The sequence below is a fragment of the Micromys minutus genome (assembly GCF_963924665.1).
Source record: "Micromys minutus genome assembly, chromosome: 13".
Taxonomy (NCBI): domain Eukaryota; kingdom Metazoa; phylum Chordata; class Mammalia; order Rodentia; family Muridae; genus Micromys; species Micromys minutus.
This window is the reverse complement of record NC_137982.1, coordinates 24,737,223-24,754,432: the sequence shown is the minus strand read 5'-3', so window position 1 is coordinate 24,754,432 and position 17,210 is coordinate 24,737,223. Positions and strand designations below refer to the sequence as shown.

The 17,210-nt window shown below is 42.7% G+C and overlaps 1 pseudogene across 1 annotated transcript; it reads right to left on the bottom strand.

Moving 5' to 3' along the window:
• Positions 1-1,078: 1,078 nt before the first annotated feature.
• Positions 1,079-1,781, bottom strand: LOC308428887 (adenylate kinase 2, mitochondrial-like; annotated as a pseudogene). Its single transcript has one exon. The product of its transcript is annotated as an adenylate kinase 2, mitochondrial-like (transcript).
• Positions 1,782-17,210: the final 15,429 nt, after the last annotated feature.

The following is a 17,210-nucleotide window of genomic DNA, read 5'->3' as shown; positions in this document are numbered from 1 at the left end:
AGCACTCCAGTGTCAGACCCAGTTATGTGATAAAAAAAAAAAAATACATCTTTGTTCTTGACACAGGGACACAGGGTTTCTTTTTCTTTCTTTCTTTCTTTCTTTTTTTTTTTTTTTTTTTACAAATTTTCAACATACTTATTGACTCAGGGGCCAAACATGGCAGCATTTGGTCAGTTATGAAAGGCACCTCATTGAAAAATACATCACAGTGTTGTTGGGCAACCCCAGTCCCAGGATTTGAGGGTGAGAAGGGCAATCTTTGGATGACTTAGCTTAAGACACTGTAGAGGGCTGAACCCAGGGCTTTCGAGTGCCAGGCACTCATGCCCCTGACACACCCCTAGGCCTTTAAAGGGTCCCGTGGATGCATGAAGGCAAGGCTGTAAGACTAGTGTGTGCTCTCTCACCAGAACAGGGAACTCTTAAGTCACAAGTGTGAGATCTGTCTCCCCTTGCTTCCCACAATTCCAGTAACAATGACCTGCTGAGCCAGCACCCATTAGCTCATACCCCTCTCTCTTCCACACGTGCGGGTGAGTCTGTAACTTCATGGAATGGGGAACCACCGGCAGTTAACAGTCCTCTCCTCTGCACAGGATACACAGGCCCAGTCTGACTGCTGTGTTCTTGGCCTGGTGATCCACGAGGTTCTTATGTAGAAGCTGAGGTCTCTTAAAGAGCATTAATTAGCTTTGTGGTCCAGAGGAAACAAGATGCCGATTGCTTAAAAATAATACCATGTCTTCTTATTTGCACCAATGCCCTCCAATCACAGTTTAAAAAAAATTAATCCTTTCCCTTACATATACTTTAAAAATTCTCACCTATATGTTAAAAAAAAATTCTTACTAATTATAACACTACCACTGTTCCAAATGCTCCTCTCGGCCCCCCCACCTCCCTCACCATCCATCCATCTATCCTTCCTTCCTTCCTTCCTTCCTTCCTTCCTTCCTTCCTTCCTTCCTTCTTTCCTTTCCGTGACCACCCTTTTTCCCTTCTGCCCAGCACCTAAGAGCAGGGATCACACGGCGGGGAGATGAGCAGTGGTGCGGTCTCGCCTGGCCTTCGGTTACTAGGATGTGGCTTTGGAGAAGGCTGCCAGGATGCTTGCAAACACGACATCAGGGGACTAGGATGCATCGATGGCGCGGTGAATGCCCCGTTTCCTGTAGTGCTCCACAAGGGGAGTGGTCTGAGTGTGGTAGGCCTCCAGGCGGGTCTTCAAGGCCTTCTCGTTGTCATCTGACTGTGGACCAGGGGCTCCCCAGTGATATCATCTTTCATGGGCTCCTTTGGAGGGTTGAACACCTCATGGTAGGACCGGCCACTCTTGGGGTGAATCAGCCTTCCAGTGATTCTCCGGATCAGCAGGGAGTCTTGGATGCTGAACTCAATGACTGAATCGAGTTTCTCTTTCCTCTTATCCATGAGGTCATCAAGCATTTCAGCCTGCCTCACAGTCCGAGGGAAGCCATCTAGAAGGAAGCCATTCCTGCATGAAGGAGTCTCCAAATTCTTCTCAATGAGCTCCACGACCACGTCATCACTCACCAGTTTTCCAGCATCCATTGTCGCCTTCAGCTTCTTTCCCAGCTCTGAGGCTGAAGCTACCGTGGCTCTCAGCATGCCCCCAGTGGCCAAATGACAGACACAGAATCTTTCAGCCAATTTGGGTGCCTGGGTCTCCTTGCCAGCCCTGGGTGGCCCCAGCAACACAGCCCGGATGCCCTTCGGATACTCCGGTTCTGAAGCCAACACGTTAGGAGCCATGTCTTCCAAAGCCTCACTCTACCAGCCACCCGCACACCTCACAGGTCTAGCATCGACACAGGGTTTCTAAAAATGTTTTCTAAGTGATAAGGGTGCTATACCATCCTTTTTATTAATATTTAATCTTTGACAATGATTCCCGGCACAGGGATACTTAAACCCTTGTAATTTTCTAGAGGTCAAGAAGATGTTTTGTTGCATGGTGGCATCCATGGATAGGCTAGCAGATAGTTTAAGGCTGGTGGGTTGTCTCAGTTAGGGTCTCTATTGCTGGGAAGAGACACCATGACCAAAGCAACTCTTATAAACAAAAACATTTCACTGGGGCTGACTCACAGTTCAGAGGTTTAGTCCATCATCATCATGACAGGAAGCATGCCAGTGCACAGGCAGACATGGTTCTGGAGAAGCAGCTGAGAGTTCTACATCTGAATTGGCAGGCAGCAGGAAGAGAAAGTCATACTAGGCCTGACTTGAGCATGTGAGATCCAAAAGCCTGCCCCTAGTGTCACAGTTCTTTCAACAAGGCCATACCACCTTATAATGCCACTCCCTACGGGCCTCTGGGGACCCCCTTTTTTTTTTTTTCAAACCACCACATGGCTTTTCACTATAAACATTAGATCATAATTAAAAGCTTACCCAATTTCTCCAAAAAGGGGAGAAAGATTGACTATTGAATTCATATCTAGCATGTCTACATGATGAAGTACTGATAAAAATTTTCAACGTAAAGAGCTCAAGAAGCTTCCAGAGGTTCAGAAGCTCATGTATATTCCTGTGTGCTGGGAAGGTAAGATGTTACGATTTCTTAAAAAGAGAATTCTTATTTCCTCCTTTCTGATCTCCCCTCCTCTTCATCTAGCAGTTCATTTGATTCTCTTATAGACTTTCTAACAACCTGGAAACATAAACAAATTGTTGCCTAAGTTTGTGAGTCATTATAGCAAATTATCAAATCTGAACATAGGCGATGAGAGCCTTCAGTTTGTAGCCATATTAGTTAGAAATGTGGGTATCCTGGGAATTCATTTGCAATTGACATCTGGAATGGTGGAAGTTTTGTAAAGTTTTAATCTCTAGGGTCTGAACCAACTGCAGCTAGCTCACGACATAATTGATTTATAGAACAATTGTTGGTTGAAGAGTTGAAGAATTGGATGGGGTGGGGCATCCCTTATCCCCTACATATAGTTCCTGGCTAAAGTATCTTAAGAGTAAGGAAAATGAGTCTGTCTTCTCCATTCAGCTCCCTTTTGTCTACACAGGATTAAGTTTAATCTCGCCTTATGTTCAGACAATGCAGTCCTTTCCCTCAATGAATCAAAACCGATGTTTCTCATTGTGGTACTTTAAATGAAAATGGCTCCTACAAGAAGTATGTCACTGGGGGATGGGGGTGTATTTCTGGGTTTCAAAGTTCAAGCCAGGCCCAATGACTCATTCTTTCTTCCTGCTGTCTGCTGATCTAGATGTAGTCTCAGTTACCTCTCCAGCACCATGACGGCCTGTGCTACCATGCTTCCTGTAAATGATGATGAGCTAAACCTTTGAACCTGTATACCAGCCCCAGTATCAAGCCAGCTGACTTGGTGCTGGAGTTGCCAAGAGTTTTACATCTTGAGCCCAAGATAGCCAGGAGAAGGCTGTCTTCTGCAAGCAGGCAAGAGGAGGGCCTTTTCTGAAATGGGCAGAGCCTGAGAATAGGACCTCAAAGCCCACCTCCACAGTAACATACTTCCTCCAACAAGGCCATACCTCCTAATAGTACCATGTCCCATGAACCAAGAATATTCAAACCACCATAGATGTTAATAATTCCTGATGTAGGGTTCCTTAACTCCTTTAATTTCCTAGGGGTCTAGAAGATCTTTAGTTACTCTGAAACCTAGTTCTTTGAATACTATATCAGTCCTAAGTTAACTAAGTTGAATTCAACTTCTAAATTCAGCACTCTTTTTAAAATCATTTTTATTGGATATACTATGTTATTTACATTTCAAACGCTATTCTCTCCTCCCTCTCCTTGCTTCTATGAAGATGCTCCCACTCCCAACCACCCACTCCCACCTTAGAGCCTTGGCATTCCCCTATGCTGGGAAAACAAGCCTTCACTGAACCAAAGGCCATTTCTCCCATTGATGCCAGACAATGCCATTCTCTGCTACATGCAGCTGGAGCCATGGGGCTCTCGTTGGTTGGTGTTTTAGTCCATGGGATTAAATCCAGCACTCTTGCTATAATCGTTTTTTCCTCAGATACTAAGCTAACTAATAGACTATAATATCGAAAATCATAAACCACAGGCAGAGAGATGTAACATAATCAAACGCAGGGTTTTTTAAAGCTATTTAAGGCTGTCTTCTAGGTGGTTTCCCCGTACAGAGGCATCAAAGGCAGTTCTGGAAGGGTTTGTTCCTGACCAGTGTACCCCATGCAATTAACACCTCATTCTACCCCATTCTCTTCTCTGCATTTGACCCTTCAGCACACTTTGTCACTGTAAAATATACTTAATTATCACATTGTCTTGTCACTAATTGCTGTTTGAGATTATTTTGTTTTCCCCACACAGTTTTATACTTCTGGTGAAAAGTGTATTGGAACTCTTTGGCATACCATAATAACCAAAAAAAAGCCTAAAATACCTAATAACTACACAGCTATGCAACCAACAGTTAATTGACTCTTAGGTTTAAGCCTCACATCAAAGATGAAGTGAAACCCCATTACGTCTGGTCACTCACCTTCCACATATACATACGAATTAGACGTTGGCTCAGAGATACTTCAAAATATTAGTTTATTTGTTATAAAATCTCCATTCTTTTTTTTTTCTTCCAAAAGGCAGTCGAGCTGATGTGATTTGGGTATTAGAATTGAATCCCCACTGTGAGGTTCTAAAAGAATGAAAACTTCATTCAACACTGTTGTGTAGAGGTGTGGTGTGGCTTTGGTGGGCATACTAAGGGAAGTCACTGCAGTTGAGCCCTTATGTTTGAATATGATGGTTTTATGAGAGTGTGAGGGAGAGAGAGAGAGAGAGAGAGAGAGAGAGAGAGAGAGAGAGAGAGAGAAACACAAATAGAGAGCATACATGTGTACTTTCCGTGCCTTTTCATGTGCTTCGGTTTGAATGTGATCCACATGTCTTTAATAGTTCTCTGTGATGGGTAGGATTGGTCACCAAGGTGGTCAGAATCTACCAGGTGTGATCTGATGGGAAGTCTGTAGTTCACTGCAGACATACCATCAGAAGGTAGATCTGTTGCTCTATTGAAGGACAGTAGAAAGTAGTTCTATTGAAGGAGACAGAAAAGAGACTGTTATAAAAGGAACAAAACTGTACCAGAATTGTGATTTCTTAAAACAGTGAATCTTCATAGTGTGCTATAACCCTTCAGAATTTACTTATATTAACATAAACCAGGCAAATGTAGGCTGACTAGAAAAGTGCAGTGCTTAAAGAGTTGGTGATACAGAAGAGTTCGAAGCAGAAGTAGACTTTCAGCAGTGTAGTTGATTTAATTTTAACTTGAATCCTAAATTAAATCAGTTACATTACAAAAACCAGCACCATGATTTCAGGCTTATTTGGAAGAGTTAAATTTGGGGCATGTAAAAGACCAAAAATAAAAAGAACAAGACCCAGGTCAAAGGTCTTTCATGGGAGAGGAGGTTTCTTGACGCTGCTGATAAAACTTTTAGCATCTGTCCATCACAATCTTCAAAGCACATGACATCCCAGAGCCCAGAGCAGTCTGTGGGTCACTCTGCCCTGAGATTAAAGACAAGATCATGGAAGTGCAGGCTGATGGCCCCCAGCTGCTGAGTGAAGCTGTCCGGCTCACCTGTCACCAGCTGACTATCTCTTTGTGAGTGTCCAGTCTCCCTTCCTGTCCAGTAGGAATCACTGACAATACCACTTTTTTCTCATTTCAGAATTTGTTCTCAGCCTGCCTATTAAAATGAGCACATTTCACTTCAGGATGAGCTGGGGAATAGCATTCATAATAAACAGAAGTAAGTGGTTGAGATAATGCATCTAAAGACAGGAAGAAGAAGAAGAGGAGGAGGAGGAGGAGGAAGAGGAGGAGGAGGAGAGGAGGAGGAGGAGGAGGAGGAAGGGGAGGGTGAGTGCAAAGGGGAAAGGAGGAGGAAGGAGAAGGCAGAAGACATCTATGCCATCTTACAGAGCATGCCCTGATTTCATCAGCCACATTTCATTTTCACGGAACTGGAATAAAGTGTCAGAAAGTCAGATTTGGATCAACAACAATGAGATTTTTCTTAACAGGTCCTTTTCTCTGGACAGCCTTATAGCCAATTCAAAGTCCTCTCTCTGGCCAAATTCAGGGACGTTTCTTTTTCTTCCTGTCTCTGATTGAACTGAAGCTTTGGGAAGGGCAGTGAAGTAAGCTGAAATGAAATTGCCCAAGTTATGGTTCTCAAGTAAATGAAATTTTCTCTAATGCTTACCAACTGTCACCAGGTTAGATGGATTTTTCTGCTTGAAGTCCCTCCGTGCATTAATTTCCCTGCTGTCTCATGGGGTACCTAGGAAAGAGACTTCGACAGCCATAAAGGCATAGGAAGAATATGCATAGCATTTGTGGTACACAAAAGGACAGTAAGAAATGAAAGGCAGGGAGAGGGATGGAAGAAAGCTTCCCAGACAAAGCTGTTGTGTGCTTGGCTTTTACATCAGAGGGCATTTCGCACTCCACTGTGTCCGGTGCTCCTAGCAAATGGCAGGATACAGAGACTCCAGGGCAGCTAAGCTAAAGTCCTGAAGGCTTGTTCTTATTCTCTTGTTGGGTATAGCGCAGTGGGTTTTCAGGTCCTTTTAAAAGCAGCATAACCACTATCCAAAGAGTAGCTGAAAGTGGTGCTGCACTGGCTGATGTACGGACCTCAGCAACAGGGCCTCTTCTTCCCCCAGGAGCCGGCCACCAGAGCCTCCAGGTGACTGTCAACTCGGATGTGGCACAGCACCATTCTGGAGGATTTCCATGAATTGGCATGTGTTACACAAGAGTTTCATTTCTCTGGTTGCTAAGAGCTATGACCTAAGTTAGAGAACAAGAACACATCTCGTCCTCAATGTATGGACACTCCGTCTCCCAGCTCACTCTAGTTTCACGAGGTGGGGGGAGGGGCCGGGGGGAATAACATGAATACCTCTAGTCTTACCACCTACCATCTATATCTTTTCTCATTTCTTCCCTCAAAGGACAGCTCAACAGAAGGATTCTGAACAGTTCTTATGTCCAAGGCACTACTATGAGTGTGTTGCCTCTATATACGTATGTGTGTGTGCTTGGTATCCACAGAGACCAAAAGATAGTACTGAACCCTCTGAAACTGTCATTATAGACAGTTATGAGTGGCCATGTGGGTGCTAGGAACTGAACCCAGGTCCTCAGGGAGCTTAACTAGTGCACTTAACCACTGAACCAGTCTCCTCCCTTCGTGGAGTGTGACCCACAGCGATCTCAACACTATGGCCATTTCCTTAATATTCCCTAGTAATGTCAATTTCGACTAAGATTACAAGGTGGCTAAACTTGCTCAGTAATGCCTCTAATTAACATTACTACCTCATGTCCCTTTCTTCCCTGTTCTTCTCTCACCCTGTTTGTGTCCCCACATGATCCTACTGTCCCCCTATTTTACAAAGCAGAGTCTTTTCCTTATTAACCTGAAATGAGGGACAAAAGGAAGATCCTCCCTTCCTAGTCCATGGGTCATAAAAACAGTGCAGGGCAAGTTTTGGGACTCGGGCCACTCTAAGTTGCATGGTATACACTTGCCTGCTTGCAAATATCCAGACATTCAATATTTATATTTCTTTCATTCATCAACATGCAGCATGGAACCTTTACTACTTGGCAGAAGCTGATGGGACACAGGACAGTTGAATCAGGACACTTGAGCTAGTTTGGAAGATGGGTGGGCAAAAGTGACATATCTGTCTCTATTTAAGATGGTTTGCACTTCCATTTTCTACAAAGACAGCAAATAACCCAGATGAGATTGGAACGAAAAGTGACAAGTTACCATTGGAGCAAAGACTGTCATGTTGGAGATGTCACACCCACGGGTTTGTAGATATAAGCATGCTAGAGAGGACCGTGGCATGTCCAGGTACCATCCCAATACCATATAAGGAAGCTTGCAGCCCCACTTCAGAGTGATGTCACTTAATGCATTGCTGCATCAGCGGCAAGTCTGGCTGTAGCCTACTCTTTGGATAGAGAAGATCCTTTCCATTACATGGGTGGACTTAAGATGTTGTAATGCTACCAGACGTCACTGCCACTAAGGATCCTGTCTGGACTGAGTGCAAGGGGTCAGTAGTAGAAAAGCATGGGGTTCAAATATACCACTTACTTTTCTCTCTGTGTGTGCATATATGTATGTATATGTATGAGTTTGTCTGTCTCTGTGTGTGTGAGTGCACACTTGTGCGTGCATGTGTGTGTGTGTGTGTGTGTGTGTGTGTGTGTGTCTGTGTGTCTGTCTGTCTGTTCATCTTTTTATTTTTTTTGGAACTTGCCAAGTAGGCTATGTGAGTTGGCCAAAAAAATCCTAGGCATTCTTCTCTCTATGTCTCCCCAGGGCTGAGATTAAAGCACCTACCACTATGCCTGCCTTTAAAAACTATTTTTACAAAATTTAGTACGGGAAAGGGGCAGAGAGTACCAGCTTTCGTGCAATTAGGCTAGCTGTTGCTTTAGACAATTGAGATTCAAGCTGTTGCTACAAATTTGACATGTGACATATGTCCCCATGAAAGTCCTGGGACTATCAAATTACTCATATAACATTGGAACTGATGGATGCAAAATTCCTAATATTTCGAAGAGTACTCAGAGAGCGATGCTTGAAAGAGATGCCTGTGAACCTTTCCCTTTTGTTTGTACACATTCATCTTTCCAAGTTTAGTAAGTACTTTGGGAAGCACTAAGTCAAGGTCAAAAACACAAAAATTCACACACAAAAACAAACCTGAGGTAGCCTCACAGCTTAGTGGAGGCACTGACCTCTTAAAAGAGCAGATCCAGTACGTTGTTGAGTGATGTGTGCAGAGGTGAAGGTAAAGAACAGAGGGGGCAAGGAGGGTTCTTCATAACATGGATCTTAGTAGGTAATATCAAGTTTGCTTGGGCACCTGGGCAGTCTCTGAAGGATGGACCAGAGCTTTAGAACCACACGGAAATACCCAGCAGCATCTCCAGGCAGTTGTATTGATTTGGACCACATCTTCCTTTGTTTTATGCCTTCTAGCTTTGTATTACTCATAGGAGATACTGGCAGGTCAGAGAAGAGAAAGAGGGGGGTGGAGGGAAAGAGGGATGCAGTAAAAGGGAGAGAGAGACACACAGGCAGACAGAGACAGACAGTAAAATAGACAAAGAAGGGAACAGAAAGGAGACCGTCTTTTTCTGGCTTCATTATTCCTACTCACACTTCTGAAGGAGCTCCTTCATGTAACTGTGTTATATCATTTTTCTGAGTGCTTCATCTGCTTCTCTACTGAGACCCTGCATGATATATCATCCTAAGCATAGTATATATGCAAAAGAGATATCAAACAATCAAGCTCAAGAATCAGAGCAGGGAGCTACAGCTAAGAGAGATCAGAAGCCTGATCTCACAGAGGCTCATAGCTATGTGTCAGAGATTTTATCCTTCATCCCAAAGACTGCAAACCCTACTGAATGATGTTTTGGGCTTTTCTAGTGATTTCTTCAGAATTTGTGGCCTCAAATTCCCTGCCTCTGAATTGTAGAACACAGTGTTTCCATTGCTTGCTTATGTGGTATCAGACCTTTCTTCATGTTTTGCTGAGACTCTTCTTGTAATGTTCTTAAGAGAGAAAGCCAAAGACTTAGCTGAGGGAAACAATTCTCGCCTCTCAGAGTGGGTACGGTGGGTACTCCCTGACCAAACTGCGTAAGAATCAGTGGCAAGGACTGACTGCTGTCCCTGAATAAAGTCTGGGTATCATAGCTTATCTTCTCTTTCCCCCAAACAATGACTAACTTAGGCTGGAGCCTGAACTAAGTAAGAGAATCACTTCAGTCCCAGTCTGTTCCCTGTGTTCTTTCAAACTCAGACCTTTACCTTCCTGAGAGAAGAACCAATTGGCAAAGAAAAAAGACAGGTCTTAATATGGATTCCAGTATATTTACAGTAAAAGGACATTGTTCATGGACGGGTGGCTTTGAAGAGATGCTTGAGCTCCCCAGAGACTACTGGACAAGACATCTTAGGAGTGAGCTAATCTACCCGCTCCCAGTCTTGGTTTCTCTCTTCAACCTGGATCGAGTGTGGGAAAGAATACATTTCATGTCCTCCCTTGCAGCATGGAGATCTGATGAGTTTTCTGATAGGGACATGTAAGCAAGAATTCTTTTGGTGGTTTCTAAAATAGCTTTTGATTTTTTTTTCTTCTGACTTTGGAGTGGGGAGGGCTGGCAATCACGGTTAGCATCACCCTTCGCTCCTTTCATCTTGACTTGAACCGAGAGGAGCTGGCAGGAGCCGCAGCATCTTGTAAGGAGAAGACAGAAACTACTAGGACAAAAAGGATGCAAAAGATTGTGGCCAAGATGGCATTAATGAGCAGTTTAAGGGATGATAGCAATAGTTTTATCTTTGGAGTACTGGTTATGTTATCTGCCATTTAAAATGATATTTATTGAGTAATCTGCTCTTCTAGAGAAATGTGTTCTTACTTAACACGACTGGATCACAGAATAGCCGCAGCCCTTCCACTCGCCTCATCTTCTCGATTAGAATCACAGGGTTTTTGAAGATAATAGCATGTTTCATATAATAAGCTGTGTTTTTTTCCCTCCAGAATGGCCTTTACATGTCTCTGCACAGAAACTGTTGTTCCTATCCCAACTGACACCCATTTAACAGAAATAATAAGTCTACCTGCATTCCTGCTTAACTTAGAGACCTGAGTCATTACTGCAATTCTTACAAACCCTTATCCTCATTAAGCCTAACAGTGTGTGTGTGTGTGTGTGTGTGTGTGTGTGTGTGTGTGTGTGTGTGTGTGTAAACCTCAGAAATAAAGAGATCCGGCCATCCTCTTATCCCTATGGGAACCAAGGCTGCTACAGACTGATTTTCTGCCGGAACCAGTTGCATATCTCCAATGGGTCCTCAGCTCTGCCCCAAATCTAATGTTCTCTTACCCACTCCATAACACAGTGCTTCTCTAGTCCCCTCTTGATCTCTTCTTATTCCATCCTTACAGTACACTTTAGTTGTCTTGTTCAGTAGCTGCCCATTGTCTGTCTCCTAGTCTTTGAAAACTGAGAAAATACGTTGTTCTCAAGTTCCCCTTTCTCAAAATGCTCTCTGGACCAGCAGGACCTGGGAAAATACTAGAAAAGAGAGACTCTCATAGACCATCTGATAAGCACAGAATCAGAATCTTCGAGGTCACAAGCTCCTGGCTGTGGTGGAGGATGAGGGTCATGCGTATCTTGTATTTAGCAATAATATGCTTTTGTTTGTCATAGTGCTGGAGGCCCAACACAGGGATTTTCAGATGTGGGGCAAATGTACTACTGAGCCTTGTGCATGGGTACATACACACACACACACACACACACACACACACACACACACACACACACACACAAGCTAAAACTACTCTTGACTATTCCTTCTGAAGACTCTTCATTCTCTCGAGTTATCATTTTCCTCCACTGATACAACAGTCCAGTCCTATCAGAAAGCAAATATGTCAAGTACTTCCTATCTGAGAAACTCCAAACACTCCAAGGCTCCTATCTCTATGAAACGAGTACTCTTTCTCACTTCTCCTTTCCCAGTTCACGAGACAATCCCATGTATGCACTTTCTTCTCCTATCCTACTCACTCAGGATCCAACCGAGACCGTTAATCTTTACAAGTCAATTTAGAACAAGCTAAGGTACCCACAACCTCTGCTACCTTAGCACAGGGAATGCTTTCACTTGAAGAATTCTGAGAACCCTACAGAAGCAAGAAGATCACCCTGACATTCTCCTTCTCTTCTCCCTTAAAGTAAGCGAGCTATAAGACCTCTATTAACTTACACCTTCCCTCTGATGACCCAGGGACACAAAGAAGGTTCAGAACAAATCCACCTTTCTTATCTCCCTCCAGCATATCATCATTGCATCAGACTCTTTCTGCCCAGGCATCATCCATCTTTCTGCATCGTTATCACTTTATTGAGGCTAGCATACAAATGGCTTTTGTTTTTTTCTTCGGGTCTTTATGTCTTGAGTTATATAAACTTGCATATGCACTGTTTCTGTATCGTTTACATATTTAACTCTGTGACTGTAATGCCTTGCAGAACAACATCAGAGAGAAAGACATGTTTTGGCCCAGCGTTTCAGTCTCTCATGGCAAAAGGCAGGAAAAGGGTAAACAACAGAGACTCCTCACTTTGTTGTAGAAAGAATATAGAAAACAAGGCCAGAGCCAGATACTGCAACTTTGAAAGACCCATCTCTAGTGGCCAGCTAGGCTATAGCTCCTAAAGATTATTCTGCATCAAAATCATACCAAGGGTTGGGAAGCACGCACTCAGAACATACGCATGTAGTAGAAAACAGATTCAAACCATAGTGCGCTCAACTGCTTAGTCAAGTTTTTGTGATCAGAATCTCAGATATAGATGTAGAAATGGGTGTGAAAAACATATTCCTGGTTCTCTCTCTTTTTTTTCTTTTGCAGCAAAACCCCAGTTGATATTATCAACAGGTAGGTGACTCTACCAAGCCCCGCCCCCTTTCCCAGTCTCTTCCCACCCCTTCCTATCTCTGCACATGAAGTGCCTTCATGTTGCCCAAAATCACTGAGTCTCTTCTACACCTAAGAACACAATGTATCTATCTTCCTGCCTCTTTCTGATCTTGTAGGGACCAACTGAGATGCAGGGAACTTTTGACTGTCACATTTAAATATTACCCCTACCCCACCTCTGCCTCCATCCCTGCCCTCACCCTATCCATTTTTAGCAATCTGCTTTGTTTTCAAAGCACTTCCTTTGTCTAGACTGGAAGCCTCAGGAGTGCAGAGGCAGCATTTACTTTGTTCCTGTAAACTGCAAGCCTAGTATCTCACAGGTAACTGAGTCACTAAACAATAAATGTGCTCATCCATAAACCTCTCCACCCTGCCAACAACAGCAACCAAGCCTGCTTCTTTCACACTAGCAAGGATTTGAGTCTGATGGGTTATAAACACTTAGCCAGAACTTCAAACCGGGATGGACAGAGATAGGAAAAACCTTAGAGATGGAAGATTGCTCTAATCTTTGGAGGAGGTGGTTCTCTTGATTTGGAAGCGTTGTTAAAAGGACCCTTTACTCTCATGTAAAGCAAGTTCTTCCCGCAGTTTTTCTGGGTGAACTCTGAAGCCCTCTTTGACCTAAACACATAAGATTTAGCCTGTATACTGACTCGTCTAGGAACTACTGAGCCTAATGAGAGACTTGTCCTAACAGAGATTAGCACTCTCTCCCCTTTGTGGCTTAGGAAACCTAGGTTTCATCAGGCAAGGATTATACTTTGAATTCAATTGGTTATTTTTCAGGTCTGGATATATTCTTTTATTACAAAAGTGGCTCACTGAGGCCACGAGAATACAGAAGCCAAGAGCAGAGGAAAACATTATGAAGACCATAGAATCCAGGTGCTGGGCCAAGCACTTCACATGCACTGCCTCAGTTCCTCTGTTGTCTTGCCTGAGGTAAACGTGTCTGCCTGTGGTTTACTTTTGAAAAGAAAACAAAACAAAAACAAACAAACAAAAAAACAAGGCTGCAAGTGGTAAGGGTAATTTCAAAAGGTCACACAGCTTCTTCGAAGCAGAGCCGGAATTTGAACTGACTTCTAGGTAGACTTCAGAAGTGTGTATTAACTAGGCAGCTGATATATTAAGGAGTAATCCTCAAGTATTGCTGGAAGAGGTATTGGCAAGAGAAATCCAACTGGAATGCACTGGGCATATCTCACTTGAGGCATTGTTAGAGGCTGGACCCACTGTTGGCTACCATGTTGAGCCACCCTGTTGGAGTGAAGAAGAAAGCCAATATTCTTATTCCTTATCTTACCACTCAAAGAAGGCCCTTCTGTTTACTTCTTTGAGAAAACATTGCTTTGGCATAGGAGGTAATGTTTGAAGAGATAAGTGTTAAAGTAGAAACTATAACACTTCCCTAGGCTTTGGCTCACAAGGACAGAGATGCCTGAAGAAGCTGCAGTGGTTGGACTGGCCTGGCCTGGTCAGGCAGTGGCCAAGCCAGGAGAATCTGGGCTTGAAGGCTAGGGGCATATCCAACTAAAGACATTGTTAAATTATACTTTCATGGTCGTGGTAGTGTTCAAATTCAGGGAAAGAATCACAAAGCACAAAGCAAGCTTGGCCCCATCTCACAAGGTGGCTTGGTAGTAGTGCCTGGCCTTGGAGAGATGAAAGGACTCCTTCTACAAAATGGCAGGAGTGGTGTGTCTGCATTACCAGGAGCAAAGAATGCCAGGGAACTTCTTTAGGGAGCTGTAAGAGAGCACCCTGCAGAACAGGAGGTAGCTGAAGACATCTTGCTTTCTTGTCTCTACCTCCTATATGACCAGAATCTAGCTTCTCCCACAAATATTCCTTTAATATCTATGACATTGCAGCTTTACTCCCTGGTTGTTAGGATGCTTTGTATTTAAGGTAATACTTGTGATGCTTCTAACTGGCATTTTGTGTTAGTCTTTGGGTCTTTCAGATTTTGTGGCAAATTGAAAGAAAACACAGTTCTTCTCATACTTGCAAAGGCCCCTATACTTTTAAATCTTGGGTACAAATATCTCAAGGACTTAAATCAGCCCAAGTCCATAAGTTGGACAGGGACCTCAAGAGATGCAACTCTAGTAAGTTGTCACCTGTGTTGGAGGGTAATTTTCAATGATGTGTGTGCTTTTGAATCACTCATGTTCTTGTAAGTATCCCCTCAACAACACTTCTATAAGCAAGCCCAATGGAAGCATTGATTCACCAAGCTAACCTTGAGATTGCTCTGGTCTTCATGATGCCCTGCCTGGGGGGTTAATAGACATTTGTTGGTATCTCCCCAGGAAAAGTGACAGGATTCCTCTCCCCCTGCCTCTGATTTATCTGGGGTGACTTTGTTATTGGTCAACCTTTGTCATTGCTGTAGTTGCAAATAAAGTCCTAGTCCTAAGATGAAAAAGCATAACCAAGACACTCTAAACGAATAGCTTCAATGACAGAAACCACAGGATCATCTTAATAGATGCAGAAAAGGCCTGTGTCAAAAACAAATCAAACAAAGCAAAAAAGCAACTACATCCTTCATGATAGAACCTTTGAGAGACAAGAAATATAGGGAACTTAACATTAAAAAGGCTGTATATAACCAGTCTACAGGCAATATCTTCTGGCTAATATCCCAGAGGAAAAAAACCCTAAAAGTATTACTACTAGATCAGAAACAAAATAAGGATTTCTATTCTCCTCACTGTATCTAATATAGTAATTAGAGTCTTATCCATGGTGTTAAGACAATAGAAGGTCATAAAAATACAAACAGAAAAGAAAGAAGTAAACTATTCATATTTGAAGATGTTGTAAGTCTACACATAGATCCTACAAACTTCCTGCAAAACCTCACAAAGATAAAGGCTTTCTGTAAAGTAGCAAAATACAAAATTAGCTCACAAAAATATGCTTTCAAATGATAAACATAGTTATAAAGAAATTAGAGAAATAAACCTGTTCATAATATTTATAAGCAAATGGGAGTGGAAGAAAGACACCTTGGAATAAACTTAGGCAAGAACACAAGAGATTTCTACAGTGAAAATTTTGAGATACCGAAGGAAAAGAAACAAGAGAAAGACCAACAGTTTTCATAGTGCTGGGAAGTTCAGTGTAGTCTGCTGGAACAAGGGATCACGGTTACACAGCTGAGAACCCCATGAAGTACAAAACCATCCTGCACAGTAATTTGTTTCCAACTATCTAATACTGGCATGACTGTTATAGGGAATAACCGAGGGCTCTTTTATGTGTTTTGAGACCCACTCCACAGAAGAAGATTTTGTACAAAATAAACCAGGCTAAAAACCCTGATTGAAGGGGTTATATGAAAAAGAGGGAACATAATATCACCGATTAGCTAAATTAACAGAATGCCAAACTGCGGTCCAAATACTTAATGTTTATACTTATCGACAAATGAGTATGACTGTCAGTCTGAAACACAGAGATTTCTCATTGCAGTGAATTGTTGTGAGCGCAGACATATATGATAGTTGTAGGTGCTAAGAATAAGAGACAGTCCAATGCTCAATCAGCCATGAACAAAACATTAGTTTCACCCCATCTAAGACTAGATAATAATGCAGAAGAGGCCGTGGCAAGAATGCAAGAGCTGGAAGAAAGAGGGAAGAACTGTGAAATCCCATCTTCTCTACATGACTCAGCCAATGCAAGCATTATCTCGTAGCTGTAGTGCCTACATGCATTAGGTGTGCACAAGACAGGGCCTGTCAGTAGTTAATACAGATTAGGGAGGGCCCTCATTACCTACCCCTCCCTGATGCACTGTGGACTGATGGATTCTGAGGAAAGGTCAGACATTCTTCAGTTGTATACCTCCTGATGAACCTGCCATGCTCTGAGAGATAGTTCCTTCTGCCAGATGGATCAGCCTAGAGAGTCATAAAAACACAATGATACAAATGTGGAAAAGGTACTTATAGTAAGAAGCATGGGTAAGAGGGAAATAAGGCAGATGAAGGGAATAGAAATCAGAATGCACTATCCACATGTATGAAGTATCTAAGAACAAAGTGTGTCTGTGTGTGTGTGAGTGTGTCTGTGGTTTCTGGAAGGTATGAAATGACTTTGAAAGCCAAAGCCTTAGGATACGGAACCCAAGATGATGTCTTTCCCTTTCATCAACAAAGAAAAGAGGGAGCTAATTACAATTTAGAGAAGAGACACAAAGGGCAAAGGCATTCCTAAGCAATCACTTAAATTTATCTTTACCCTCTATTAGTTTCTATATGTTAAATTTCTATGTAGAGGATTCCATTTTAGAAATGTTGCTAGAGTTCCAAGACAGTGGTATCCACTTTCAAATCACCAAGAATGACGAAATCATAAGCATATTATCAAACATATGGGAGCCTTGAATGTATTACTCACAGTAGCTAAACATGGAGGAAAACATCTCAAGATATAGTTGAACTACAGAAATGGTTTTAACTTGGTCCAACTGAATCTCTGCCAAGAAGGCTCTGGATCAATGGCTTTCTTGCTAAAGACAAGTCTCTATAATCAGAGCCGATTTCACAAGCTATCTGGTTTCAAGCATATGGGTGTCCTCGCTTTCAAT